At 41.3% G+C, this 27,492-nt stretch overlaps 1 protein-coding gene across 33 annotated transcripts in view; it reads right to left on the reverse strand.

The window, feature by feature from the left end:
• Positions 1 to 27,492, reverse strand: part of ADGRL3 (adhesion G protein-coupled receptor L3) — a 384,288-nt gene that overhangs the window by 288,693 nt on the left and 68,103 nt on the right. For 30 of the 33 annotated variants that reach the window (XM_071807883.1, XM_071807868.1, XM_071807860.1 and 27 more), the window contains one exon: positions 15,791 to 15,857. The exons of 2 other annotated variants lie outside the window; for them this stretch is intronic. The gene's annotated coding sequence lies outside the window, so the exon portion shown is untranslated. Of the gene's footprint in view, positions 1 to 1,599; positions 1,619 to 15,790; positions 15,858 to 27,492 lie in introns of those variants that run through there. One more of the 33 variants, XM_071807859.1, reaches the window with a different exon arrangement.

The raw sequence follows: 27,492 nt of genomic DNA on the forward strand, positions 1-27,492 counted from the left end.
ATTAGATGCAGCCTAGAAAGTGCCTTGAGAGCCATAAAAAAGAGTTATGTTATGTTATGTTACAGCTTTATGACATATTGGGAAAAAGCTTTTGGTTGGTGAGACTGTATCAAGTATTTCTTCTCCTCTTTGATCTATGCATCAGTACTTAAGCTGCAATGAAAAACAATCCCATGCACCTTTAAATATTTCATTGTTTGAATCAAAATGGCTCGTCTATGCCTAAAATGGACAGAGGTTTATTTTCATTAGGAGATACTGCAACAAATCTTCTGGAAATCTTTTATCAGCGTTCCACTTTGCAACATCCCTGCTGTAAATTTTACCGTGAGGAATTCATTACATAACTGGATGTGGCTCTACCCAATTTATTTTCGCTTCCTGAGAAAGCAAACGTAATCCATGATTCACATATAAATTATATAGCAGGAAGAAGCAACCTGAGTGCAAACTGCATATTGTATTAAAGACGACTGTGCTGCTCAACTTCAGCATGTAATATTTTCATTTTAAAATGGAGAATAAATACGGAAAATATTTTAGAACTCTTCCTCAATACAGAAGAGAGTGAAAAGCAGTAAGCCCAGAGGGTAAAGCCTCTGTCAAACCAAAACAAGGGAAAAGTGAAATGTACATCAGTAAACATGTAATTTATATGCAAACTTCAGTTACATCAATCCAGAAAAATAAGTTAATCAAGACAATCAGCCAGCAGCAGCTGGCACTGCAAAGTGTTACATATTGCAGGGGGGGTAAAGGTATTTTCTAATATGCTTCCCCCCCTCCTCCCATCTCTCTCTCAGCAGGTTAGTGTATTATCCAAGAAAGTAAGTCCAGGCTTTTAAAATACGTAGAATAATTCAGGGATAATTTTTTAGAAGATTTTAGAAGTTCTCATCTTTTCCAGTTGGGGTCAAATTTTCAACATGTGCCACACACAGCAACAAGAATGAGAGCTTCTGAATACTATGCTCATCTGAAAAAGTTTTACAGCCTTCATTTTCTAGATAGAAATGCAAAACAAAAAAAAGAAGACAGGCTTTCTGACTGTTATTCTCAACATCAGTCTTCCCAGAAGGGCAAAAACTGAGCTAACTGGAAAACCTCCATGAATTTTGATATTTCATCAAAACTCCAAGAAGAAAAAGTATTAAACACAAAACCACAATTCCCACCAGGAAACCTACAGGGCTTCTTTCAAAGAGATTAAAAACAAGTGAAAAAACTATACTGGAGTTTTCTCTCTGTTTGTCCACTACAGTGCTTCTCGCAGCCTTGAAATGCTCCATTTTCTCCTCTAGCCCATGCTCCCTCCATAAATCATAGAATCACAGAGTAGTCTGGGTTGGAAGAGACCTTCAAAGTGTATCTAGTCCAACCCCCTGATCAGAAAGAAAGAGAAAGCCAGAAGAATATAATGGGAGACCGGGAAGACAGAAGTCTTGCTACAGGGAAGTCCATGGAGGATGCATCCATGGAGGATGCAAACGGCAAATTAATATTATTTTTTAAGTGAAACACCAATACAGAAGTATTTCGAGGAAGAAGTTGGGAGGCTACTAAAATACCAAAATCTAGTCAAGGGAAAAAAATACTCACGGACTGCAAGGCCCTCTGTTTGCTGCAAACCAAATCAGAAATGTGTGGTGATACAGGAGAAAACAGAAGTCTCTTGTCATCTTTCAGAGCATCTTTTGGAAAGCAACGACTGTTGATAAGAGCTGCTCCTTCATACTTCATGAGTGGAAAATGATCTGGTTAAATACACACACCTCCCATAAGAAATATTGCAATTTCTTATTTATAAGCACCGGGCATAATTTTTCTTATAAATTCGGCCTTTAAAAATAAATGCAGAATTACAGAGACCTGCTAGGAGCATCAGTAAACAGCTTGACGTACAGTATTGCAAATGAACCAAATCATGGCACTCCGATCATATTAAAGTAATTTTTCTATGGAAAATTGGTTTTGCAATTCTCCGGCTCTGCTGTAATAAAACACCCTATAGTATATTGGTATGTCAGCTGATTCCAGGGAACGATTTGTGCTGTATGTTTGCAATTATTCGGTAAGGATATACCAATGACATAATTCTATGACTATGGGCTAAGCTCACCTCTTAAAGAACAACGCTTGAAATGTTTTTCTTTTCATACTAATCCTCCATGCACTTTAAGTAATTTATGGTTACTTAAAGTTTTACAATTCTAAAAATTCTTTGTAGACTGAAACAGATGTTAATCTTAATTAAAAAAAAAAAAAAAGTTCCTGAAACCAAGAGAGAAATAGCATAATTGATTAATAACTGAATTTTCCATCATGTCATCTTTGAAGGATAGTTAAGGAAAACTCCCTTGTGAAATGTTCTTTTGAAACATTACTGATGTCTGAATTTCTTTGATTTTCCTCACTCTCCTTTCACTGCTTTCATGCCATAGAAGCTTATTTATAGCCTTCAGAAATTGTCTTCCTGAAAAAAAAAAACAAACAAAATAAAACCAGATATCTCTCTGTGTGTATATATCTATATGTATTTCATCAAGCCACTAAGTATGTCTGGCCCTTTGGCTAAAATTACAGTTAACAAGTTATGTGACAGAAACTGGTCCCTATGGCACATTCACAATCCCAACAAAGTAACCTGGAATAGCTACTGTTGACCTGAACAGGTCTAGAATTTGGCCCACTGCAAACTTTACAAGAATTATTTAAGAAGTCACTAGACACCCATCCAGAAATCAAGCACACTACTCAAGGTTTACTCTTGCTGTATCTTTTACATAATAAGAGAACCAGCAGTAGTTATCATGAGACCGGGAATTTTTATGCCTTTGATAGTATCACTTGACGCAAAATCAAAACTTATGATGGTCAGCTACTAACAAAACAGCATTGAACATTTAGTTGGATTTGGTGGCTTGCAAAATAAGCCAAAATTAGTGCCTCTCAGTGTTGCATTCCACTAGAATATTAATCTAATGGTCACTATGCGTAGCAGCAACCCCTACAGCTGATATGCAGGCAAGTCTTGCATTTGGTTTGGTGGAAAAATGAAGAGTTTTGGCCACTGACATACAAATCTACATTCTGGAATCTGATGCTCCCTCTTGAATTACTTAACTGTTTACCCTCCTCTTTGTCATCTTGCCTAAATCCTGGTAGACACAAAGCACCTGCCAGGGGGTTCTGCTGCAATCAGCAGGCATGTCGCACGGAAAAGCTCGCGCTGATCTGTGACATCATCAGGGACATGACGCAGCTCGCGCTGATCTGTGACATCATCAGGGACATGACGCAATCAGCGCCTTCTCCAGCTTGCATGGAGCTCATCAGCCAAACAAGAAAATGCAGGCTGATTAGAGGCTGCCTTTTAAGCAAGCACAAAAATCAAACTTTGGCATTCCAGAGGAAGGCAGATTATTTATTAGCAATTATTTATCTTGAAAACTCTCTTTTCCAGGAAATCATCTCTTCTCCCTTCACTTTGGAAAGTTTACACACAGCTTTCCAGGATGTCACTAAAGTGCAAGCAAACTATTTACATTCCTGCCATATGTCTAGCAATATCCTGCAGCTATCTCATTTACAATTAGATACCAAACTTCTGCTTGCATAAACCACTTGCATGCTTCCATCATTGCATGTTCTTAATGCAGTTAAGTACATTATTGTTTGTAACTTTTTAAACTGGGCCTTCGTTTTTCTCCCCCCAAACTTACTCAAATCTACACATTTCTCTTATTTTAAGCATTCAGTACCCCAGGATTGGTCATCAGAGAGTTGGTGGTATCTCCAGCCTTGGAGGTTTTTAAGACACAGCTGGACAAAGCCACCACTGAGCTGATCTCACGCAGACAACAGTCCTACTCTAGCTGGGGGGAGCTGGACCAGGGACCCTTCAGATCCCATCCCACCACCTCTCGTACACCTCCCAGATCCCACCACCCCAGCACAGGGATAGGAGATTTAGGAGATTTCTGCCCTCCACCCCCCCAACCTGAACTAGTATTAAAGTTATATGTGGATATCAGGAAAAAGCTAATCAAGTTTTCCTTTTTGGTGAAACAACATTCTAGAAAGAAAGTAATCTTGGGTTAATCAATATAGTTAGATCAGATGAAAACAAAAAGCCTCACTTTTCTCTCTTCCTATTAAAACAGAGTTACAACTCTAAATGAAAGTCATTTTACACTAAAAAATATTATCAATTCTGCAAATATCAAGAAGACATTTTGACATTTCCCAAATTATTTTTGTCTTACTTCCACTCGGAAGAAAATACCATTAAAACTGACGAGCTTTAACAAGCAATTTAGTTTTGAAGAAACAGCCGTTTCTAAAAGAAAATTGTTTCAACGGATTTTTTTTTCCTGTTTTGATCACTAACTAATTATTCGAAGACAGTGGAGTTCTCTGATCCCAGACATATGACATGGATTATAGCGAAACCAGCTGGAGATTAAATTTCTGACTCACATATGGAGCTCATGACCCTCTTTATGAATCATCACACCGTTTGTTTAATATTTAATGCAACTCTTAGTTACTCCAAAGGAAATGCTGGAACAACAGGGGCCCAAAAAATTAAAATCACACTGCAAAATCCCAATTACTTGAAAATCCTCTCTCTTCTTTGGGACTTCACCACGAATCTCTCTGATCAAAGTTCACTCTGTTTACTTTTTTGCTCCCAAGATGGTAAGATATGATGGAACACTACAATTTCATATCAACATATGATTATAGCTTGTGAGCCTCCAGAGAGCCAGTCTTGCCTTTCATACAAACCTAGGCATGGTAATATCTTGAGATTAGAAAGAAATATTTCTGAGCGCATTAATCTACTGAAGTCTTAGGAAGAAAGTGAACTTAAAACAGTGAAGCTCTAGATATAATTCTGCTATCTTAAATGCATAGAATATACACTGGGAAAGTAACTGGCTCAATCATGATCTCTCTTTTCTCATCTCCTTAACTTGAAAAATCAACTCAGAAAACTATCAGTAGGTACCTATGGATCTCAATGAAAGCAAACCAGCAGTTAGGAATACTTTATCTACCTATTCACCCAAAGCTAAAAGAAATACACTTTTTCTAAATGCATCTGCACAGCTTCTAAAAATTGCCATTTGTGCAAGAAGTTTAAAGCTTCATCCCAGCTCCATCTGAGCAAGTTCAGCACGTCAAGCCAAAACCTGTCCCTGCGAGCCCAAACCCACCTGAAGGGACAGCTGTGGGCACTGGAATCCCAGGTCAAGTATCTCCCTAAGCAGGGCAGTGGCAAGATACCCTCTGTCTTTGGAAGCACTGCATGGAAAATACAGGCATCTAAGAGATTTTTCTCCCACTAAACCACTTGTTGTGGGACCCTTTGCTGAATTACGTAGATAAGTATAGACCTCCCAAGCTCAGCAATGCTGTCTTTGCCACCTCTCCTGGCTTCGCTCTCTGCCTAACTGTTCCAGCAGCACCTCCCTGTGTGCTCCCCAGCAGAATTAATTAACGTTTGCACAGTACTTTGAAGATGAAAGTACTAAGTGAGTGCCAAATATCAGGCCAGATTCTCAGCTGGTTTAAAAAACAGCATTTACAACGTGGCATCTGCGTCCATGATCATCCTGTCTCATTGCAGATAACATGAAGAAAAAAGAGTAAGAAAAAAAGAAAAACAGTACTGAAGGAATAACCTTCCTGCTTTTCACAGAGCCACTCTTTCTGAAGGTGAAGAGTACCAATCTGCAGAGAGAGCCACACCACCGTTCTCCTCCAAACCTCCTTCGAACTCACATCTGCTGAGACGCATACAAATCATTCGGCACTGATTAACCAGCTGATGTACTGTGACTTCTGCATATTACACTTATCATAACTATCCCTTTCTTAACACTGGCCAGCCTGCCTGTTTACTTGATGTGTTGCTTCTCTCCTGTCCTCTGCATTTACAGCATGTTTTTCTTATATACCAGTACCAGGCCTACCTTAGGTTATAACCACACACTCACAAAATGTCCTTCCAGTCCTTTGCAGGCTCCATATATTGTGGACTTGCAAAAGTCAGTCTCAAAGGATAAGCCTGACTAGATTTAGATCCACTAACTGAGATGTGTTTGTTCCTGTGTGAAACCATCAATCACAGAAAGCAACCCAGGAGGTTTAACTCACACACACATTACATGTAAAGCAGATGTGTGCTTTTCCAAAAGTCACCATGCTGCTGCAGTTTAAGGGCTAACCTTACTGCTTATGCTGGTGTTTTGTTTTGGTTTTTTTAACAGCAGGGACTGCTCTTCAAATTGCAAACACGTGGTTCACAAGAAAGTCATGTCAGCAAATCAGCCTGTCACTTGGATAAACTACTTATAGTTATATGGGGAGACAAAGTGACTCTTTAAATATCATAGGGACTGGCAAGAATGCCTTCCTCTGGGGCTTGCGATAACACAGCTGGCACGGAGAGGAGGACTCTGATCTTAAAGGGTCTCTTGCAACCAAAATTATTTTGTGATTCTATGATAAAGGGACTGATGCTGTGCAGATTGGATCTGGCTGAATGTCTTACCACATCCAAACAATCAACGAGCTAAACTCAGACCTTGGAGAACACTTCAAAATATCAGAGCTCCAGCTATTTCAGTAGGCAGCCACGCATGCAAAGCTTGTCAATACTCTTCCTGTGGTCTTGCTAGACCTTGCGTTTTCAACTCCTTAACTAAATCAGTCACAGGTGCTATTCATGGAGATGTGAGAGGAGAGCCCTGAAGCCTCTTCCCATGTGCAACAGCAAGACTCTACTCAAATACTTAAAATAGTACTGCACTTTTCAGTACTAAAATGAAAACGTTACCCTGGAAATGAGTTCCCATGCTGCGAGATTCCAGCCAGTGCTACAAATCCCAAGGACGTCAACTTTGCAACAATCCTTTTTTTTTTTTTAAAGGTAAAACAGAAAACCAGAGCTAGCAGCGTCAAGTTTTTGATCTGTATTCCCTCAGTGCAGCAGTACAGCTCAAAACACGGGACTAGACAATGCCCCTAACCGCCCAAAACCAGGGACTCTACCCATACGCACACGACACAGGTAGAAAAGAGTCACAGATGCAACCATGCTGGTGAACTTCCGAGCCTCGTGCCTTGGGCAAAGCTGGGTATCTCCCCATCTGGCTACAGATCTTTCTTCCCCCTCCAGCCTGTTTTGTGCTCCTGTTTTCCAACCAAAGCCTCTCTCTACACAGAAGCTCCACGGAGAAGCATCCCTTCTGCCTCTTCAGCATGACTTAGGCTGATACTCTGCACTTCCAGCCTTAATCTCCAGAGAGCTGGGATGAGATTTTCAAAAGCACTTAGTGTTGACCTACCTCTGCTCCAAATCAGTCTGATCATATTAGGTTAACTATATTTAAGTTTGACCATGTATATTTCGTTATAATAAACTTACCCCAAAGGAACGCTGCAGCTTTAAAACAAGATTACTAGGCCCACAACTATATTTATGCATCTCAGTAAGGAATCTCATTTTCCAGTTCCAGTTCTGGAGATTTTTTTTTAGAGAGCATTGAATATTTAGTACTGGCCGAACAGAGGTCAATGTAATTATATCCTACATCTCAAAAGGAAACAGTTCCCTCTAAATTCAGTGCTAAAGAAGTGCTACACTGGAGACCTTAAGGCTCAAAACTCTAAAAATGCTTAGAATTAATAGCCATCACACCCCAGACAGAATGCTCTTTTTTCCTTATTAACAGCTCCGCACAACCAAGGACCTAATCCCAATATAGGGATTTTATCTTTCACCTGCTCCTTTGTTTGTTTGTTTGTTTGTTTTAATGTCAGGCAATGAGTGTTTCTAAATAGTACAAGAAGTGACTGTCAGCTGTCACCAGCTCTTTTCCAACACAAAAACACTGGAGAACCTCTTCACAACTTAGTCCATATGTCACCTCCAGAAAGAGCAGAGTAATAGTAGGAGAGTTTTGGCCAAGAAGTTCATAAAACATAGGACTAAATGTACTCTTTACAGACTTCATTAAAAAAAAAAAAAAATAGTATGTTGAACCTCCTTCTGCTGCATTTTCCCTTTTGATACATATATTTTTTAACTGAATTCATAATTGGTCTATCTAAATGATTGACAGTAAAGGTGAAGGAACAGCCTGTTAGTCTTGACTGCTGGAGTAATGAATAGAGAAGCTGACATGTTAAATTTCTTCACCTCCAATTGGAATTATAAATTATAGACTTCTTTTACATTATCATAATACCAAGTTCATCTTAAAAATAGAACAATTCCTTGGGGGTGTATTTATAGTGGAAAAATACATATCTAATGCTGTACTTAGCATACCTTCATATTATAATGTAATTGCATTGATTGTTCCAATTTTGTTCATGTTTTTGGAAATGAAGAAGCAAAATCAGATCATCCTACATTTTTCAAAAGGTCCATCATTTTGCTTTGGCAGGACACTCTGAAATTTTCCAAACCTGTCAGTAATTTCTTCCTGCTCTCCCTACAGCTACATGGCAGGTTACATCTTCTCAGCTTGGCCTAGGGCCACGTTATCTAAGTCTCTACAAACTTTGCAGGGAGTGGAACTGAAGTTTCCACCCCTTAAAAACCCTTCATTCAGCCTTCATCCCTATGCAAACAACTTCTGCGAAACAAATAATCAAGTTCAGATTAATCGGTTTGTGTGAGAGCAAATGCAGCCCATCAATAAAAGCAAGGCAATAAACCACAGGGAAATGCCTCCAAGCCAGACACACTGCATTTAAACTCTCTAATTTATTTTGCGTGGGAGGTGGGGAGATAGCTCTTAAAACTTTTGTCTAAATTAGACTTAATTCAAATCATGCTGGCACAAAACTTCAAGGCCCAGCTCCTAATAGAGGTGCAACTGTCTGAAGAAGCGCAAAGAAGACAAAGATGATCCGCACCTCCAGCCCAAGGCAGACCTGGGCAACAAATCTCTCCATCTGCCCCAAAGTCTTGATAGCACCAGGATGGCCACTAAAGTCATGGCAGAGCAGGGACAAAGGGACATACCTTGGCCACACTGCTTTTCATTCCCCTGGGTTTTCTATACCCTGAATGTATACAGCCCTGTTGGCAACACTGCTTCCTACTGAATACCCCACAGGAAGGAAAAAAAAAAATCTGCCTCAAGCCATCTGCAGGATGAATTCCCCCACAGTTCAGTTAAGAGCTGCACAATGATGTGCCTCCATCTGATGAAATATTTCCTAGTTCCTGGAAGAGAGGAAGGCGCAGGGAAGATCAACACATTTCCAATACCATTTGGCACCATTCAGGATTTCTTTCACCTTAAAAAAACCAAACAACTCTTCAGACACAAATAAATTATCTTATTAAGTTAGCAGGATCTTTTCCTAATAGTGCAACTAGCTTTCATAGTAGAGAGGCCCACGTACTGTCTTGAGAATAGACTCTCAGGCACATATAACCACATCATACTGGGCACACTTCTCACAAATTAAGGAAAGCATTTGTCAGTTACAGTGCTGACACTGAAAAAAGCGGAGTTTTACATGCACTATTACCACCAAATCCCAAGGAGCAAATCCCTGCGTCAGCTACTGCAACTCCCATCTTGCTGTCCGGCAGAGGAGAAGGGATGCTGGGGAGCAGCATATGCATGGGAGGAGGCAGCAAGACCCACAAGGGTCACTTGAGCATATTTCCAGCAGAAAATCCCTCACCAAGGAGCAGGCGAGGGCTCTCCATCATGGGAAGTCTCCTCAGAGGGTTCCTGATCTCAAGGGAGGGCTCTGCTCACAGACCCAATGCAGTGAGGAGGCGGCTCCAAGTGAGATTCAAGAGATTTGGCATTGGTGCCACTTTGTGCTGGGTTGGGTCTGGCCGTGGTAAGCACAGGCTGCTCCAGAAGCTTCCCTGGGCCTGGGCATCTCATTGGCTGAGGGCCCTGTCTGTTACGCAGGGGTCCCACCCTCCTGTCCCTCCATCCTGGGGAGGTGACCTTGAGGAGTTGCCATGCCCGGGGGGACAGGGACAGCGGGTACAAGAGGTGCTGAAGAGCCACCAGCGGCCCCATTGACAGCCCTGATCTACTCGAGGGACATACCTGGCTAAATGGTTTGTTTGGTTTTTTTTTGTGATAGAAACTCTTCAAATGGTGCGAAATTACAAGAAAATTTCCCACCCTTTCTGGGTAAACCACCCTAGATGAGCTCTGAAGGTCCCTTCCAACCCAATTTATTCTATGATTCTGTGACTGGAGAGAGCAATAAGGTCTCCACTCAGCCTCCTTTTCTCCAGGCTGAACCCCCCAGGTCCCTCAGACACTCCCCATCACACTTGTGCTCCAGCCCTCTCACCAGTTCCGTTCCCTTCCCTGAACTCACTCCAGGACTCACCATCAAAAACCAGCACGTTGCATATAACTCTACCCATTAGGCAAAGGCAGCTTTGTTTTATTTCAATTACTGCAGCGCTGGTAAATTGTAACCCTTATCCATCAACGGGATGGTCTTCATTAGTCTGTTCCCCATTATTTAACATGACTACAAGCCATCGCCAAACAGATTATACTGACTATTCCATTAATATCCTATATTCAGCAAATGGGGAGGAAATTGCATTGTCCTGGTAAATGTTTAATGTTTGCCACCAGACACATGAGGCAAATGTGTCCAGGAAACGCGCACTAGCCCAGTGCGCCCTGATAGATAAGTACAGACACCCCATGCATTTGCAAGGAAGCCACAAGAAAGAACTGCAAACAAAGCAGAGCCACCACACAGAGTAACGAAATGAGCTAATAAACACCACCATGCCAGATCCTAGCCCGCAAACTAATGTTTTATTATGAATACATGGTTCCAAATTAACGTGTTATTTTGTTGGTATCAACACATGCTCGCAATGCCTGATCCTTCACACTCCAAACCTGATACAGCAAGAAAATCAAAGCCCCGCCGTCAGCACATCATCACCTGTGTAAAGGTGCAGGATGAAGCACCCAAGCCCCAACCCTTCGGTCATAGCCGCTATTAAAAGCGGCGTGAGCCATTCTGTTCTTGTCTTGACAGTTTTCTCATCCCGGCCCCACAAGCCGTGTTTATGCTGCCCTGCAGTAGTTTGCCACTTCACCTAAACATAACCTTGCAACTATGTTACTGGTCTTAATTTAACAAAAATAAACAAACAAACAAAAACCCAAACAAACAAAAAACCCCAACCAAAACCACATACACACAAAAACCCCTACAAAAAAAGGGGGGTGGGGGAAGGGGAACACACACACCCACACCGCCCCCCACCAAAAAAAACCCAAACAGCTGGGAGAAAACTCAGACTGCAGCAGTTATGCTGCAGATAGGGGGGGAAGGCACGAATAAACTCCAGCACATCTGCAGCTCAGGTCTTGCTCTTCAGCTGGGTTCAGCTTTACCACAGAAAGCTTGACCCATCCCTTCTATACAACTGCGCTTTGCAAAATCTGTCAAGCTGCAAGCCTTGGCAACAAAAGCCCAAGAGATGCAAGCAGCAATCTAAGATACTCCCCAGGAATTAGATTTTGTAAACAAACATTTCAGCTAATTGCATTCTTGTTCTCAGAGCAATGAAGGCCCCATTTAGCCAAAGTCTTTGTCAATGGAGTTTAGTTTCTTCCATTTAATGAAGGCTGATCCTGTCTTAGCCTGGACTGGTATATCATCAGGATCAACATGAATGGAGAAAGATGCTTAATATCATTGCAAGTGTTCAAGTTACAACCACAGCGATTAAAGCAAATCCATTTTACCTGTTTCTCCTCAGTTTCCCCAGCAAGACACATTTAAAAATTTCCATGGGGAGAAGTGATTCATAAATGGCTACAGAGAGCAGAGAAGAAAGCCTTTCACCCTTAATTACAGCCAGTGTTTTCTGAACTAAAGCTGGTCATTTTCGCTGGCACAACACATAATTAGAGAGGCTCATTTTATTTTGTCACCTATTAGTTCACTTTTTAAAAAGCAAGGTGGTTGCTTCCAGCAGCAGGGATAACCATGCCAGCCAGCCAAGAAAATAAGGCTTCATGCTCTGCTTGTAGTCCACAGCAGAAAAATCCAACTGTGTCCACAATTTCCAGCCCCCTTGGCTGGCTGGGTGCAGAAATCAGTGTCGCTTGCTGTGACATCTCTGACATGAGACTTTGCCATGTCCCCCCATGCAAGACGATCACCACAGTGTGGGAAATTTAGTTCTTCGTGCTGAGAAATGCTTCTGCATTTTCAGATTTGTCCACTTACAAGCCAAACTGTGAGGAGGAAGAGGAAGACGAGGAAGAAGAAGAGGAGGAGGATGCTTCCTGCTTGTCATCCCTGCAGAGCACCCACAGAAGGTCCAGCCCCAGTGGCACCCATGGCATCCTCGCACCACGCGCTTCCAGAACTTCACAAAAATAAACAACGCATTATGAGAGACGCTGGTCTTCACTTGCCTGGAGAGAACACTCCCAGACACCAACTGAATTTTAAAGCAGTACTGTTTCTTCCTTCCCATGGCTCAGGCTGCCCCTCAGTCTCCTTGAGGAGCAAATTCTCGACGCCGTCCAGTAGAAGCACCTGCCAAGATCCTGGTTTTTGAACTATGCACCTAAAACATCGGTCAGAGCCCCCCGGCAGAGCGTGCTCCTAGCAGCTATCGTTGGAAATGCTGAAGTGATCCTCGTGTGGATTTTAAAAGGCCACTGTTTATGCATGTAAATTCTGAAGGGCATTAGCGGCGGCGCTGACACACGCTGACAGCCAGCCCAGCTCCGGGAAGGGAATAAGCAGCAGTGACTGCCTGAATAATTGATGTGCTTTTACTCTGCCCCATGGCCCAGTTATTACATTGCTCACTCTCTACAACTGCCTGTGGTTTTTAAATTAATTAGAAATCTTAATGTCATGGCCAGCTGGTTAAAAAAGACAAAAAAAAAAAAAAAGGCACAAAGTACAAAAGAAGAGAGTGTTGCTTGTGCCCTTGAGCTTTGAGATCTCTTCCATCAGCCTGGCCGCTCAGGGAATAAAAGTGTAATCTCAGTTTTGGAAGCTTCAGACCCCGCTCACCAATGCTGACAACAGCATGGTGTGAAATCTATCCGAACTGTAAAAATCCCCCATTTCGGGGATCTGAACACCCACATCAGGGTCACCTCTCTCAGAAGATGGGACAAAGCCTTTCCCAGGTGACACTGCACACATGGAGCAGGTGACATCTCTTTGACAGGATGAAAAGGGACGTGTGACATGTCCCCACCCTGGCCACCAACTGAACGGATGCTGCTGCGTCCAGGGCTGGAGGAATTCGGGAGCTTGCGGTTGTCCTGCTCTTATGGCCGACAGAGCTAAATGACTCTGTGGGATCCTTTCACCAGTTGGAAAAAAAAAAAAGTTGTGTGCAACCCCCTGAGCTCAGAGAGCAGGAACAGCTGATAAAAATGACAAGTTGATCAAATATAACACCGCAAGTGGCCACTTCTTTGCTACAGATATTGCTGTATCTACTTACAATATTGCTTATGCTTAAACTTTAAAGCAATGTCTATGGCTTTTAAGAAACCCAGTGGGAATAATTCCCCTGCTTGAGCCACGTGGCATTAAAGCACGGGTAGTTTTGCTCTAAGACCTTGGAAAGCACTTAGCCATGATCAGTCTGGAGTATTTTTAGGTTTTTTTCTTACTTGCAAAAATACATACTGATTTTTTTACAAATCTCATTACACTGGACCGAAAGTACAAATAAACACAAACAATTTGATTCATTGAGATAATTTTAAATTGCGCAGATAACTTAGACTAACATTTCACCTTCTTATAAAACAGCATCAAGTAACCAAAATACTAGTGAAACACAACAGCGCAGAACAGTCTTTCTCCTTGCCAACATATTGCATCCCATTAATCTGCAGGATTAAACTTTTCAATTATTCCCCCTGGAAAATTCATGATTTAAAAGAAATTGGATTTCTCCATCTCTTCTTTTGACATGGATAGAACAACTTATACTCAACACCAATGAATTTTATAAGTCCCCGTTGAAGTTATCATACGATAAGTGCCCGAATGCGACAGTCCCAGGGCATAGAAATGAGCCGGCAATGGTGACACAAGGCTTTAACGAGTTTTAAGTGTCACTGTAAATCCTAATGGAAGGATCCAACAAAAGAAATCGTATTCATTAGCACATGGAAGGTCATTTAAAACACCATGAACCCAAACTACAGGAGAATGTAGTTCTCTAAAAACTTAACGCATTTTGATCAAGTGTTTATTTGGTCCTAGAGCTTCTCCCCCCACCTGCTATTTTTCTCCTCCTGTCATAATGTTGCATTAAATTCACACATGTAGAGTCCACCACAAAAAAAAAAAAAAAAAAAAAAAAAAAAAAAAAGGATCAGAGCATATTTCCAATTTAAGCCCCTTCAGTGTGTTTCAACATCCTTCCCAAGAACTGAGACAGCACTTCCCTTTGATGGGTTTCCAGCAAATTGTAATGCTGATACATGAAAGCGGCAGCATTGGTCCACCCTATGACTTATTTTTGTCACTTGGTTTACATCCTGCCTCCAAAATGCACGTGAACACAAGATGTCACTCATACGCATTTTCCCAACCCAAGCAATGAAATTAAGTGTCTCATAAGAACATGCTGCATGTTCATAGAGAAGCTTTCACAACCCCTGCAACATTTCCTCCCTGCACCTCTTTGCATCTGCATTTTCAAATCTCACTATGCTTGCTTTACTATATACTCAAATGTACAGACCTTCACGTTATATATTTCCATTTGCTGTCCATACTGTGGCATCTACATACACCTCACTTTGAAGTTATTATATTAATTATTACAAAACGTAACTGCAAGGCTCTAGATCCCTCTGGGTTACCCACAGTCATAATGAAGCTGTGCACAGGCGTTGAGGCAAATGCAGGGTCCTGGTCGCTCCTCTGTACAGCTGGAAGGATGTATCAGCTGAACAGGACCATGTTCCCCTTGCTCAACTTCTACATCACTTGACTCCAGAAAGTAGCACAGTGAAAAAAACTACATGAGGTCCTGCCTCTCAGCCTTGGAAAGAAGTGGGGAGAAAATGCAGGAGACAGCAGCGTGCGGAGTGGCAGCACTTTCCTTGTTGCTTTTCAGAGTCCGCTCTTTCCAGATGCAGCCCCTGGCAAAGCAGGTCATGCAAGTTTGATGAACGGCATTTTGTTTAACACCAGTAACGGAGCTGCAGCCCTGTTGAGCTGTATTGCCCAAGCAAAATGTCACGACCCAGGAAGACAAGGAGAGGCGATGGCAAGGGCAGGCTCACCCGCAGCTCACAATCCCGTGGCAGGACACAATGCCCCACAAGTGACTCAGTCACCCAAACACAAGGAGCTGCTGTAACAAGGAGGAACACTCAACCTCCTTCCACACTTGCCCACTGGCTCTGCCAGTCAGGCTTGCGAATATGAAGAACTCCACAGCCTTTTCTGTTGGTATGTATAAACCTTAATTTTCTTTTCCCCCTTCTTTTACCTTTTTCACATCTAACATACACTGAAAAAATTCACAGTGTGCTATTCCCTACCATTTTGCTTCAGCATCTTCACGCTTTGCTGCTTTTGATCCCATGCTCCCTTTCCAAAAAGGAATATTCTCAAGAAACAACCGTGCCTGCATAACTGAAAATACACAAAACCCATACGCCAAGATGGAGCCGCAGGCTTAGGTCGAGCAGTTTAATATTTTAGCACAGCTAACAAATGAGGCTAGTCTATAAGGTCCAGTAATTACCTTTTCTTGTTCTTCAAGTGCTAAAAATCCACATGTGATTTTTTGCAGAGTACTGAATTCAGCATTTCTGGAAACAAAAAGAAAAAATATAATTAAAAAAACATGTATACTTGCCTCTGAGGACTTATTAGGCACTCATGAACTTTCTGCTATATGTGCAACTGGGGATACAGCAATGAACAACTGGTTTAGGTCAACAGATCTGATTTTTAAAAGCCTGTAAGAATTTTTAATCTGTACACAGCACATCTCATTATGGGAAGACAGTTCTAGCACATAACCAACAATGGTTGGAAAAAAAAAAAAAAAAACAAAACAGTGGAAGCTGCCAAATAAAAAAACATCCTTAGAGATACAAGTAGTTATAGAACACTTGTGTAGGTACATGAGTATCTCTTCACCACAGCAGACTTCAATATGATCTGGTGAAATTATTGTTATACTAGAGGATTTACCAGGGATTTTTAGAGGTTGCTACACCAGAATAATACAGAAAAACTTCATTTGAAAAGAACATCAAATCAACTATGATTATAAGAATGTTCATTCCTGTTCCTCAGCAGTTACACCTTGAATTTCCTCCGTCCCCTTACATCTTCAGTATTTTCTTCTAAATATAGTGTTAGATGCTAAATGTAACATTAATTGACAAAAGCATGAAATGCATGGATCCAGGTCAGCCTCCTGGAAGCACCGGTTTTATTAGGACTAACTACAACACATGAAAAATTGCTCCTCACAGTTGGGATTGCTCCAGATGAAACTTCGGTGGGAATCAGATTTGTCAGAGTCAAGCTGGATGGCGCAGGACCCTGAGGCCCCATCCTGCCCCATTTAAACAATTAGAAAATAAAAAACCCACATGAGGGGATTAACACTGAATTCTCCTGCCTGCATTTAATTTAATCTTTGATGCGCAAAAAAAAGTACATTGCACTCCAGTTCTGCATGCTCCTCAGCAGGTGCTTCCCTGGGAATATGAAAGGAAGGAAGCTGAGGCATTGGTCCCCAACGCATAATTCATCTTATTTATGTACTAAAGGAGCAATCACTCCTAGCCGGTAACCTTGGAAGGAAGACAAGTAAATTAAAACTTAAAACAAGGCTTGAGAGTCCAGCATGTGTGCTGCTTTTTGAGTGATTTCTCTATAATGGGCAAGTATGGATGCTCTGGAATAAAAAAAATAACTATTCCAGGCTGCCTGTCAGCAAAATCACTTCTCTAAGCAATAAACGGGTTTTGGACCATCTAAGAAATCTACAAGCAAACTCAGGGAAAGACCAGCTATTATTTCTCGCTGTACAAATAAAAAAGTCTCTAGATGTTAGTTGTTTTCAGCCTTGGATTTTGATAAAAAAAATACATAGTTTCAGTAGGAAAACAAAGTTTTACAAGTGCAGAGCAGACCAGGCAACACCTCATGAGGGCATCCATATACTTTATTTCTAGGAAAAATGCCATTTCTATAGACTACTCTGCTTGTGTTTTGTAGCAAAACCTCCACCTGGTTCCAAGAAGCTTTTGGACAATAAATCTGATATGATGGCTGCAGTACAGAGTAAAGGAATTGTGATTTGCCCACCCTGAAGAAGTTAATTCTTGTTACCCTGTTACCTTGCAACAGCTTTTTAAATGAAATTAAAACAAGATTTTTGTTTTATTTATGACACCCTGGATTTTGCCTCTGCTTGGAGCATAAAGGGCTAACTATAGCACAACATACAGTAGTTTATGGCTCTTCTGTGTAATTTTGGAATGCTGCACATGTTCTCCTCCCAGCTCACCTTTATTTTATCAGAGTGTGAGTGTACTGACTGGTAAATCTTTTTTTGCCTTCCCTCGCCAAATGCCTGGTGTATAACCTTGAGCTGGCCTCTGCCATATGCTATTTCTCTGCAGATTGCAGATGTGGTTTGGAGAATTCTTGTTCTTATTTCTTTTTCAGAAGGGAATAATACAGGGATTTCTGCACAGCAAAGATCTTGCAAAATACTTGCTCAAGAGGCATCGCTCACTGGCAGTGGGCGTACTGCAGGAACCAGAGAGATTTGGACTCGGCTAATGCCTAAAATTTAGAATAAATATTAAAGAAGGAGACGCTGCTTTACCTCCAACTCCTGTTAACACTCCCAGCAGTATGGCACCTGCCCCACATGAAAGGGAGGGTCCTTTTTATTTTATTTTACTCCTTTCCACACCAATCGACTAACCTGCTCCTTTCTAAAACCTTCTTCTCAGAAAGCATTTGGCGTTTCTCACCCTAGTTCTTACCCAGTTGTACTCTGCCTGTACAACTGAGCAAGTGGTTTCACTTAAGATGCTGATGGAGAGGTCATATCACCTCCTTCCTCTTGCTCCATCCCATGTTACCCTGGAGCTCTACCTGTATGGATTAATGATAAATAAATGGCTTGAACACAGCCATCTCTTACTAACGTGACTGCTGGTGTTCACACAGCTAAACAGAATCATAAAATCATAGAACCATTTTGGTTGGAAGAGACCCTCAAGATCATTGAGTCCAATCCAACGATGGCATTAACCCATATCCCTGAGAATCTCATCTCTGCGTATGTTCAACCCCTCCAGGGATGGTGACTCCACCACTGTCCCTGGGCAGCCTGGTCTAGTGCCTGACAATCCTTCCGAGGAAGAAACTGTTCACAGTATCCCATCTAAAAGTCCCCTGAGGCCATTTCCTCTCATCCTGTCACTTGCTACTTGGGAGAAAAAATACAGGATTTCAAAAAGATGGACCCAGTTTGAAATCACTGTATCTTTGAAATTTGGTCCATCTTTTTGAAACACCCCGTTTCCATCTCCTCTGCTATGATGAGTAATCCATCCACCCAAATAGGACACAGGCATCCTGCTCGGCATCACTAGTTGTCAGAAGAAGGGCAATTAATCTGCAAACCAGCATGCTACTTCACCTCCCTGCCAAAACAGAAGCTGGTATTTGGGAGAGCGACGATAAACACTTTCTGTTCGGCAACAGCAAAGGCTGGGAGGTGAATCCATCGAGATGCACTGACTCGCCCTTGAGCAGCTGTCTGTGCTGAAAACACCATGCGGTCCAACTTCAGCTGTTAATGATCACAGCACAGGGACCCACAAAAACAACAGAAAGGTTTAGGCAACCAGCAGGAGACTTGTGAAAAGGTCTCGTTTGCTAAAATGTACCAAGCACCCCATTTCTGGCTCTGTTCAAGTAGAGAAGTGAGCAACCAGTGTTGTGCTTTTGGAGACGAAAACCCATCCAGAGCAGCACAGCATCACTCCTGGGTGTTATGAAAGCGCATCAGCAGCTTTCACTGACGGTGACTTATTTAACATGCACCCTACAGATCTCTCCAAATCCTGCACATTGCCATCCCCCATTACCAAGCTCTTTTGATGCCAGTGATTAAAGCTAACAATTATAATTTGTGTTAGAGAAGCCCCCAGAGGCTTCGGCTAGGCTCAGACTTCATTGTTCACAGAGCACAATGCAAAGAAATCTCTTTCCCGAAGACCTCATCCTCTGAGAAGACAAGACAATCAAGGAGTAGCAGAAAGGAAGGCAAGGAGACAAAAAAATACATGTTCAAGGTCAAAGACAGGGCCACCACCAGAGCTAGAACAAAGTCCACCTCCTCTGTGGAGCGTTTCTGAGGCCATGCTGACACTTCAATACCAACCTGATCAACTAATACACTTGATTTATCAAGTGTCAAGAGCAGACAAAGTGGTTCACAGCGTTACTTGCTGTTCCGTGGTGGATAATGCATTTTTGTGGTGTCTCTGCAAGCGAAGCTAACCACGACAGCACGAAGAGTTACCTTCACCTTCCAAAGAAATACTTTCCATGCTTTCTGCACACATTACTGCCAAATCGATCCCCCTACATTTTTTTATTCTTCCATCAATGCTTTCAACAGAGAGTGATTGCTGAAGTGCCCTTCTCCACTTTGCACGTCCAATTTTTTAAGGAATGGTCAATCTCAATATGCATAATTATAATTGCAAATAGATCATTTTATCTTGTACTCTTCTGTTTTAATGGCATTATGTACAGCCAAATCTCTATAGTAACATTTAAAGTCAAAACCTCCTATGCCATTCATATGTGTTTTAGATACTTAAAAATATTAATATGCGACTAGTGATATTACAAAAGGTTAGATTTCTAACTATCCGGCTCAGTTATGACGCCATAAATCTGATCTAGTTTTCACTGATCACTAGAAAAACCTTTCAAGGATGGTATAACTGGTATAAAACCTCCTGCCATACAATTCATCTGCAAGAGAGTGTTTCTGTCACGCTTTGCAAGGGGAGAGGACACCGCACAAGCGTGCAAAGTGAGTGAAGCTTTTAGTCTTTGCAAACAACTTCAGTGCATAAAATATTAAAAGCAATGCTAAACGAATCTCTGGCAAGAATTACAGGCAATTCACTGCAACTTGTATTATGAATGCCTTTGTTCTACCATTTAAAAAACATTAGAGTCTGCCATTATGGTTGTGTATCAAAGCACTGTACGTTAACTTCCGTAATATTCCAACACGGTATATGGCAGTAACATAAATTAAGCTATCTGGCAAAAAGGCTCAAAAAGACGCATTATTTAAAGCAAGCAGACAGGAACGCTCTTCGCTCCTTCCTGCCAAAGACGTCGGGAGAAAGTCCAGTCCTCCCTTCCTCAAAGCAAACGGTAAAATCCCATTAATTTTCCATGGAACTGACAGATCCGCAGCATCTGGGCAAGGATTCAGTCTAAATACATCGCAGACATAACAGATGAATGGTTGGAGGGAGCGGGGTCGCCTGCTCTCCTTTTAACACTTCTGTGTAACAGAACGGAGCAGGTCATATCCATAAGCTTGAAAATGCTTTGTAGGCTTTCAGGAGGATTTTCCCTTCAGCATTTTTGCCTTCTGTCTCCATTTTCTTCTTGTTCATATGCCTAATGGCTTTCAAATCTGTTATTTGAGTGTACAAGAAGCTAAAGTTTAAAGCCTACACCAGATACTTGCTGTTGTAGGGCCCACGTGGATGAAACTTTGTTCGCCTGTAATTAATAGCAAAACATTCACATTTCATGTATTTTGGAACAATCATATCCTTTCCACTAAGGTAGAAAACTGCAAGCTAAATTTTCACCTACATGTTATATGGACATTTTCATAGGAATATATCTATTTTAGACAGAGAAAAACAATCACAATAAAGTGCTCATCAAGTTTGCAAATGACTCTGATTTCCAAGATGAAACTTGTCTGCTCATAAATACCTCTTAGCAACCAAAGCAAAAATATTAATTTGGTTTTGTAAGAGTTTCCAAATACTTCCCCCTCCCCCCCCGCTTGGTGCGACAAGAAAGAGACTTTTAAACAATGAAATCATAGAAAAAAAAAGAAAAGAGGACATAGGGCAGTGGTAGGACAGCACCGCTGACTCAAGGTGTTAAGAGTTGTGCTTCTGCTCTGCATCATGCAGAACATGCACTCAAACCTCATAGCCTCCCCTTCGAGGCTGCAGGGATGCTGCTCGCCTTCCTGTACAACTGCGTGGCTCCCTTCCCTCATTTTCCACTTCTAATCTATCAAACAGAACCTCTGAAAACTCCATCCAAACCTATACACTTCTGTGAAGCAGATTGAGTTTGTGGAGGAAAAGGTCAGCTTCTTTTTGTCTCGACCAGCTCCAAGTCCCAGTTGTTGGGACCAACAGCTGCTGGGGTTAAGCCAGACTTTTGTGCCTGGCTATGGAGCAGAAAACAGCCATTATTTCAAGCTGGCAGCCCAGGGAATTTTTTCTTTTTTTTTTTTTTCCCTCCCCAGCAATATATTGGTCCCAAGCAACCAAGCAGCTACATGAAGCCTGGCAGTGGAAGAGCCAGAGGGCTCCCTGCACCGACAAGGCATTTAATGCCAGAGGAGAAGGGAGCCTGCGGTCCTGCCAAATCTCATCCCAGCTATCCGTGCCACAGCTGGATTTCTGCAAGTACAGGCTGTTACACTGGCACGCTGCTGACCACAGTCTTCTGTTGCATGTAAACTCCCACCAAAGACCTTAGGAGATAATCCTAATTAAAATGAAAATCAAGGAAATTGTCGACACAGTCTGTCAAATTTACTTAATGAATCAAAAGCATCCCTCATTTCTATGTTAATTTACTTTTTACAAATTTGTGGTACTCTTATATGCACAGAATAATGTTTTCCTATTTTTTCTTTGCTTGGAACATCACAGGCCGGATGTGAGAAAGCTCCTCTGCATTATTGGGCCCTTGTGGAAGTGCCTAAATGGGTGTCAAGTACTTCTCAGACCTCTCATGCCTTTAATAAACCATCCCAGCCTGCAGTGATGGGGCAGCCCAAATACTGCAGAGTGGGAAGGACCGGTGCCGGGCAGGACACGGCATCTCCCCAGCATGCCAAAAGGTCTGCAAGATGCCCCGTGCAAACATGCGATGAGTTAAATTCAACCAGCATAAACCCACGACATCCTTACTCTCAACTGGCATGAATCTGATAACGCTTTGAGGAAATATCGAGTTTTTATCAAAAGGCACATAACACTGTAACACAGTAAGGACAAGTGGAAAAGCAATCAGCCTGCAAAGACATTCTGGAAATGCAGAACAGACGCTTTCAAGGACAGGTCAATAGAAGATGGTTTAAAGAGGAATGAAGCAGGACAGTGCTAACACCAGCTGACAAAGAGCTGGGAGGCATTTGGCACAGGAGGGTCTCTACAGATGATATATATCACACGTTAAAGATTCACATTCAGTTCATATGCACTCAAAACTGTACGTTGCCTGACACTGAGGAGGCAAAACTAACCCAAGATAAGTGGTAAAGACACACCGGACGAAATCCAGAATCTGCTGCATTACTTGCTTAGGCACTATTTATTATGGTTACATTTTATTATACAGTAGTAAAAAATTACAAGGCAACATCCTGTGTTATTTCCCACTGGGATAAATGATACAGATGTACTATTAAATCTCAAAACCAGCACCAGTCTGCCAGGCTACATTCCATTTGTGTCTTTATAATGTGTCAATAGGCTGACATTTATGCCTTCTGATGGGAAAGCTATTTATGTTATAGACATTTAAATGTGCCATAAAATGCATAGCACTACACAACCCTAGAACCCTTCCAATCCTTACCAAAACTACACACACAAAGCAAAAATCCCACCAGACACCAGCATCCAAACTTAAGACATATTTGCTCCATTTTTTCCATGCTAAGTCAATGTTACGGGTTTTTTTTCAAAAAAAAAACTGATTAAAGAGGGTTAATGCAACCTTCCTCCTGTGCAGATATTCAACTAGTAGTTAGTTTTAATTTCAGTTTATACATTTCTGTCCTTTTCCAAACCGGTTTCATTTAAAATCTAAATTGCTGGCTTCACGACATGTTGGGTGACAGGACATGCCCACAGGCCACCAAGCAGCTCTATACTGATGCTTGCAACCAAAAATAGAAGCTGGTAGACACCTACTCCAGCGCTGTGTCTTAGAATAGGCTTTCTCACCTTAGTCCCCACCACTTCCATTGAAAAAGCCAGCTTTGTGAGAAATCAAGACAAAACACTCACAAATCTGCTATTAAATGTCCTGTTTGTGGGAAACGTCAAGACCAGCATAAAATAATTATCTTAGCCTACTGATGGTCTCTCCTTAATGCTATCCCTCAAATTTCGTTAATGAGGTGAACGGATCTTGGAAATGCATGTCGGAAAACCAGCCTGGGGGACACAGCTCCATGCTCCAGTTAAGAACCCCCCACAACTGGTAGGCGAGGATAAGGAAAAGTCGCAAACGTGCCAACTCCAGAGTTTTCTGCAGGGATCGTGTCTTGAAATGATTATGGTTGAAAAAAGGGCCACTGAGACTTCAGGTACCTGTTAAAAAAAAAAAAATGTTTCTAAAAGAAAATTTCCATAGAAAATACATGGGGAGTGTTTCTCCTCTGAAACATCAGAACTTAATGCATTAGAAATGCAACTAAATGAGATATTGCACTACGATTGCCCAAGCTGCCAGGCTGTCACTTCATTACTGTGCTTACAATCAAAGCAAGACTCAAAGTGGCTGCTTCTCCACTCTGACAAGCTTTTAATTGCACTTAGAAATTATCTTCTCCTTTAAATTTAACTCTGAGATAGTGTCTAATAGAGGCTGCTCAAGATGAGTTTGTGACACTTCTCAATAATTATTATTAATGTGATACTAACATCCTTCACTGGAGTTTACACCATGTAAAGCATCTTTCAAAAATGTATTTATCATTAAACTTGGCATACTATGTGACTGAAATGCAAAATTATCTTGCCACCTCTATGCAGATACCCTCAAAAATTCAACCATACAACCACTTGAATTCAGGGGGAAGCCCTCTATCTAATGACAAACATTTTAAAAAAGCAGAAAACAAAACTTTCCCAAAAGGAGAGGCTCTGACGAAACCGCACAGTCATGCCCTGCCTCTCCTAAATTTTCTTTTGGTTTTCTAAAGGGTAAAGCATCTGAGAAGTTTTAAACATTTCTAAAAGCAGCACAGTCAGACGCTAAAGGATTTCTATAAATGTAAAAAAAAAAAAAAAACAACCTTAAATGTAGCAGGAAGAAATCCATGAGAAGAAAAATCTTCCATCTCCCCATACAGTTAGTATGCAATACTAGTGTTCAATAGCTTTTTCCTGAGACATGAAAAAAAAAAAATATATATATATATATATATATATGTACAGGCACATAAAGACATCTCTGGTTACAGCTGGTTTGGAACAGACTTCAACCATCTTTGGTTTATTACCCCAGATAGCATGATGTCATCAGAAGCCTTTTAATGTCTTTTCAGACCTTTTCCAGTTATTCTTAAATTATTAGGTGTGAATATGTGCATGCGTGTGGTATTTCTTTATTTCTGTGAGCATGTGATAAACTGCAGTGCCACAAGATAAATTGCATTCAGTTTACGCATTTGACCTCCTCACTTGAACTCTGCCTGCTAATCCTTTTCAGCTGGGACTACTTCTAATCTGCCATACTTCCCAACAGCTTTCAAACAGCTGGAGGGGCTGTTTTTGGTGTGTTTTAAGATGGATTTCACATTAAAAATATTTTCTTCTTTGCAACAGCAAGTGGAACAGATTACAAACAGAAAGACCCTGGCTTGCAGCAGCTCCGGGAAGAGACCCTCTAAGATCATCAAGTCCAACTCTCACCAACACACCTTTTCTCTCCATGTTTGAGATGGTCAGAGCTTTTCAACAGCTTAATTTTTTTTTTTTTTTTTTTTTTTTTTACTTTTTAAATTTCCCTGCTTGGTTTCACCCTAAATTTTTTTTAAAGGTAGGTGATAAAGTTTTGTTTGCAGTTAGCCAGCATAAACAAATGATCTCTCAGCTACTCACTGCAATTTTTCACAGAAAAGACAAGAGTAAGTGTTACAATAACTTGCTTAAATAGCCGTGACAGAAGAGTCCTTCTGTTGCAAAGCTGCTGCTCGCATTTGACACACCTGACCAAATCACAGAAAACGCCACGTTCTTAGCTGCTTCTTGAATCTCGGGCAAGATGGATGCTCCTGGTAGCACTTCTCCATTTGGTTTATGGGTACATTTATCATCCATTGCAAAGTGTGTGCTTTACTCCACCTCTGCTCTAGAACACCAAGATTTGCTGGTGCACGCTGTTCTGCCACCCTTAATACGGGGCTCAAACCTCCACCTTGGTACAGCATAAGGAAAAACCCAGCTCCCTTCCCAGCTTCAAACAGATCGAGAGTCTCAGCTGCATCCGTAAAACAAATGCAGATGAAAATTAAGGATGTGGTGAAGGGCCCTGCTAGACTATGATGTTTTTGCAAAAGAAGTCTGATGGCATCAGATATATAAACATGCCTGGCTTAAGTAATTAGACCTGCACTTGTTATAAACTGTGCAATCAAATATTCATTTCATTTTGCAATGCCATCAGTAGTCTGACACAAGCAAAAGCAAATAAAAAATGCAGGCAAGTATTTCAGGTAAGCATACAATTTGTAAAAGAGCTAAATTACTTATTTAAATTACAGAGACAAACTGAACAGAACGGCTGTGAGAAAAATCTATTGCAGGAACTTGCAGAGACGCGTCAACCCACAGGTGACATTTCTGTACCCACTCTAAGACCACATTACAGATTCTTTCCAACTCTAGCAAACTGCACTCATTTGGAGCCAACAATTAGAGCCTGACTGTCTTCTAGGCATGTTTTTTCGGCTAATAAGTTTTTCTTAAGTTACATAAAGGAACAATCACTTGTGAAATCTAAAATAAAAAACCACATTAAGAAAACATGCACTTTTTTCAGGTGCTCCTTTAAGGATGTTTTACACAAATAGGTTTCAATGGATATAATGAATAAAAAAATACAGATATGATGGATGAAAGCCTCAGTGTTTGAGGCATTTGGACAATGCCTTTAATAGCATGTTTAACTTTTGGTCAGCCCTGTAGTGGTCAGGCACTTGGACAAGATAATCATTCTAGGTCCCTTTCAACAGAACTATCCCATTCTGTTCCCTTCTATGCCACAGTTTTAATCATAGATGGCTTAAATCTTAAAACATTAAGACAGAAAAAAGGAATCAACAACTCTTGAAATGATGAACACTGCTCAGGCTTTCCTTACCAGCCAAGAGGAGAGGAGGAGATTTTACTAAAGGTTTCACCTAATAAAAAAACAAAAAAGAGACCTCTAGTAACTAGAACAAAAAATGCTTTAAATTTCTCTTATTTTTCATGAACTATTACAGAGGTCATTTGGCCAAAAAGCATCAGCTGCTGAACATCACAGAAAGAAATCTCGGTCTATCCTCAGTCCTGCTGGTGCTTCTTCGTTGATACAGAAAAGTATAAACACATAAAATGTTCGCAAAACTTCACCAGAGCAAGAATATTGGTTGAAAAAACATCAAACGAATGACAAAGGCAGACTAAAATTGTTTAAACAGCATGGAAAAAAAAAAAAAAAACACAAAGCGAAACAAAACAAACACCCACACAGTGCTAGCTATTTAGCAGAATACTGAGAAGCAGTAAGTTTTCATCCAGTATTAGATTTATTGGTAAAAACCCCAGAGAGAAAAAATGAAAAAACATTTGGCAAACTTGGGGTTGTGGGTTGCCACTCTCTTGATTGTCAGGGAGACACTAATGATCGAAACAAAAGAAGATGGACAAACCCATGTGGCAGCTCAACGCCAGAAGGCTGGGGTGGACCATGACAGCCCAAGTGTGAACCACTCTGAAAGGCATCACCAGCCATGTCCAACATCCTCAAATTATAATTTATGAGGTATTTGCCAGCTGGGATCTCCTGTAACACTCACCACATCCATTCCCACATCTAGAACAAGTGACTCCAGGAATCATCATGGTATGGTTAAAGAAAAATGACCAGAGACTGGTCTAAACTGGGATAGCGGCAATCCCCGATGACTGATGCACATTTATCACGTTCATTTTACATCACTGCAAGAGCTCCTGCTGCCCTCAGCGCTACGCAAACCCTCACCAGTGGGTGGTCCCAGTTGAGCAACATGAGAATCCACCTGCAGCAGCTCATCTCAACCCCTTGCTCAATGCTGGTGACATGAGGACTCCTTTGTATCTCCCGTCTTCCTCTAAATTGTATTTCTATTATCCA

This window comes from Patagioenas fasciata, chromosome 4, assembly GCF_037038585.1.
Source record: "Patagioenas fasciata isolate bPatFas1 chromosome 4, bPatFas1.hap1, whole genome shotgun sequence".
NCBI lineage: Eukaryota > Metazoa > Chordata > Aves > Columbiformes > Columbidae > Patagioenas > Patagioenas fasciata.